This window comes from Adiantum capillus-veneris, chromosome 25 (assembly GCF_014529385.1).
Source record: "Adiantum capillus-veneris isolate H3 chromosome 25, ASM1452938v2, whole genome shotgun sequence".
In the NCBI taxonomy this organism is placed as follows: Eukaryota; Viridiplantae; Streptophyta; class Polypodiopsida; order Polypodiales; family Pteridaceae; genus Adiantum; species Adiantum capillus-veneris.
The window spans coordinates 13,088,056-13,092,044 of NC_140955.1; the positions used below are offsets into that span (position 1 = coordinate 13,088,056).

Genomic DNA, 3,989 nt, shown 5'->3' on the forward strand with positions numbered 1-3,989 from the left:
TATTGACCAGGCAATATGCACATACCCTCAATTGCTTCAACCATTGGATTCTAGGAAGCGGCATACATCATGGCCCTCATGCTCTCGTAGGTCAAAAGAGAGTTGAGTTAGACATACTTCCAATGTTTTCGGTGGTGATTGAGACTTACCTTAAATGTTATGTCAGTTTTAAAATATTAAATGGATATTTTTATTTCACCTTTCATTTCACATCATGACATGTATTGACTTTGCTTGCATTCTATTGTTTTAGAATGCTAAAGTGAAGCTTCACCTTGCATAATTCTAGTAAATTTTATTCATACATATATATATTTATTTATTTACTTAATTATATTTACACATTTATTTATTTATATTAATGAGCTCTTTTTATTTCACCTTTCATTTCACAGCTTCGCATGACTTGACTTTTCTTGCATTATATAGCTGAATTCCTATTAGTGTTTGGGAAAGACTCTTTTATTAAGCAATCTCCGGCCAAGTTTCCTCCTCGTCGCAAAGAAGCAAACTAGAAATACTATGAATTTTTTTTGAAATTTTGCATGATTGTTGAACTTTTTTCTCACATATTTCACCGGTTTTTCTTCCCTTTACCATAGTTTGCAACCGGCTAGTCTTGATTTTCAACCAACTCAAGGCGAAGCTAAGGCAATCCTTTCTCAAACACAGATTCCAATTAAACTCAACCTAATGAATTTAACACTTTGTTATTGTTTTAGAAAGCCACAGTGACTCCTTCACTTGTTTTAAAAGTGGTGTTCACTACCTTACACACACCACACATATGTTTTTTATGAACCCATAAGTAGATATGGGAAGCTTATCCAACTGGAAATGTGTAATTTTTAATACACTGCATTTTTAAAAAACGTCATTTCTTAGTTCATTGTGAATACGCAATGTTTTTTAAGTGATTTAAAGTGGTGTTCAGCACCTTACACACCGCACTACTTATGTATACACTTGTTTTTATCTGAAATGAGCCCAATAAAGGTTTAGTGTAATCCCACCATTTGTAGGTGGTGGATTACACGAAACGTAAGTTCTTTTGAATTTTTTGAAATCTTTGAGTTTTTTACCTTTCATTTTTTTTAAAGCCAAGTAAGTGATTCAATTTATTTAAAGGAAATTAAGCAAAGAATCAAGGGCGATTCTCTTGCAGCTTTCAGCTTTGGTAAGTGTAAATTGTCGCCCGTCGCCAGATCAACCTGAGGTCGCGCCGCTAGAACCTCAGTTCGCATGGGTAAGCTGGGCATCCTGCATGTGGTACTGCTTTTAATGCAGGGCGTGGCAGTCGATAGCGGCAGGGGCTGGCAATTGGCAACCAGAGTAAATTTGTCCCGCAGGCAATAACAACAGGGGTCGTGCACAGTAGATTGGCAGATAACCGTCGCACAGGCAGGAGGTCTTTCCATGACCCGTCTGTGAGGTATGTGTCTATGATTCAATAAAACGCAATTTTATTTGCCTGCAGTCACACTTAGTAGGTGATTTGATTTGCCTGTAGTCAAACGCAATTGTATTTGCCTGCAGTCACACACAGTAGGTGATTCGATTTGCCTGTAGTCACACACAGTAGGTGATTGAATTTATTTGAATGAAATTAAGAGGAGAACCGTCGCGCAGGCAGGAATGCAGTCTTGGTGTAGAGTGGGTTTTTCAATTAAACATAAGTGTATTTGTATGTAGTCACAGTAAGGGCACTTGGAGGTGTTTCACACACAGTTCCATGCAAACAAAAGACATCCGGTGATTCAAACAGCAGGCAGGAATTAGTTGCAACAGAGAAATTAGTTGCAGCAGCGAGAAAGTGTGCTCGAAGGCATAATTTCATGAATCAACTACTTGAATTTCATGCTTGGTAAAATTTGTGAACCAGGGTGTGGTTCGTTGGTTTGTGTTTATGAGGGTCCTATGCTGTAGGTTACCATGGTGAGGATGAAGAAAGCTGCACGTTCGGTTGGTGATAGCGGGGATGCATCTGCCTCTTTGGTCCATAGGGGTAGACCTAAGAAGACCGAGGAGGAGCTGCTGGCGGCTGAGAGTAGGCATCCGAAGAGGCTTTTCGAGCTAAGTATCACTATCTCTGTTGGGGGGGTGGACATAGATAGTGGCTTGCTTCCTGTGCTAAAAGAATTTCTAGAGAAAGAGACTATTGCTGGAATGTGTTCCATCGAGCATGGCAGAAATGTATTCCACTTGCACTTCCAAATGGTCGTGCGTATTATGTCCACATCTATTATAGCGGTCAACAAAAAGGTGAAAACATACTTGCGATGGGATAGAGAATCGCATGTGGATGCCACTGTTCTTTGCAGGGCACTAAAGAAAAAGAACATGCACACATTTCAGGGGATGATTGGTTACTGTTTAAAAGATGTAGGTAAAGATCATTTTGAGAATGTTGGCCACAACATATCTCCTGATGACATTAATAAAGGGATCGAGCTTTACACGCTTCATGGGGAAGACGACTTGAAGAATAAAGTCTGTTTGACAAACACCAATGTGTTGGATAGGGCTTTCATGTATTGGAAATATAGTTTGAATCACCCTTTTGGTCATGACTTTCTTGGTACTTTCCACCGCATGATTAAGAGTGGTAAGTACTATCTATCGTCCACTTGGATTACACCTTACCAAGGGCGTGGAACAGAGCAACAGGAAATTGTTGTTGTATGGAAGTGCATGGCATTTCTGAGCACAATTACGTACAACGACATACTCGACATTTTTGTACTCCAAGGTGCCACTCACCCCTGTTGGGATTGATTCCTGAACAGATGGCAAAACAATGAAAGGTATTCCATTAACTGCTCCTCTGTAATGTGACAGCCTAATTATTGGTGTTATTATTTGTCTTTATGAATCGCAAGGAGCAAGGGGAGAATACGGCAACGAAGGAAGTGGTGAACATATCTGATAGCGACGACAACGATAGTGACGCTAGCATTGGAAGTGACTTTATTCCCCTGCTGAAGAGAACTAAAACTGACGTAATTGCATGCTAGGTACGTTGCTAGAATTTCCTTTTTCTGCATTTGCTTTGTTTGTCGATGACTTTTTTTTTTACACGATGGCTCTCGTAGGTGCGTGCGATGGAGTCAACGGAGCCTGCTGTGGAAGCTGAGGGAACGTAAACGGATCTGAGTCAACATGATAATGTAGACGATGCAGTATTTCAAAGATTAGGGGATGTACTGATGCAAATCTGGTGACAGCTCCGTGGTGGCAATGCAGACGACAATGACACTCTCCGTGCTTGCATAGTCAATTGCACACAGAGTGTCAAAGACGTGTTGCAGGATGTGCAACTTAACGCTGCTGATGTCCAGGTTGCAGAAATGCAACAACAAATAAATTCTTTGTCAAGGGAATATAGTTTCTTTCAAGTCACAATTGAATAGGTTGAACGCAATAGTTGTCAGACTAAGAAACATAGCATCTAGAAATTTCTGCTTGTAACACCTACAATAGTTTTTATAGCAATGGGACATTTGTAATTACCTTTTTGGACTATATTCTTACACTTATTGACAGAAGAAGTTATTGTAATTTTTGTGGTTATGATTTTTATACAAAAATACAGTCTTCATATCGTCTTCTCTTGTAAGAAAGTTTCTGTCGTTTTGTCTCACGCCTCGCAAATCATTGCCATGGGTTGTTTTGTACTCTTTCTTAAAAATTAATGCAATTGTCTATGGTCTACTCCTTGGATTTAAAGATGAGAATCTTGGAAGATATGAAATGGGCCCATAAGCTTCGTCCAATTGAAAATGTGTATATTTTTTTAATGGGCACCCTCCACCAAACGGCAACACACTTGGTTATGCTTTGGAATAAAAAACATTAATGAGTATTGTTTGGGTAGGTTCCATGAGCACAAAATATTACATGTTAGCTTCGTAACTTCATGAATTGAGCCTTCGTGAATACCACGACATATATAGAGCTGATTATACTAAAATCGTATGCACAATTATTTT

The 3,989-nt window shown here is 39.3% G+C and overlaps 1 pseudogene; it reads left to right on the forward strand.

The window, feature by feature from the left end:
* Nucleotides 1-1,242: 1,242 nt before the first annotated feature.
* On the forward strand, nucleotides 1,243-3,468 carry LOC147424434 (uncharacterized; annotated as a pseudogene).
* Nucleotides 3,469-3,989: the final 521 nt, after the last annotated feature.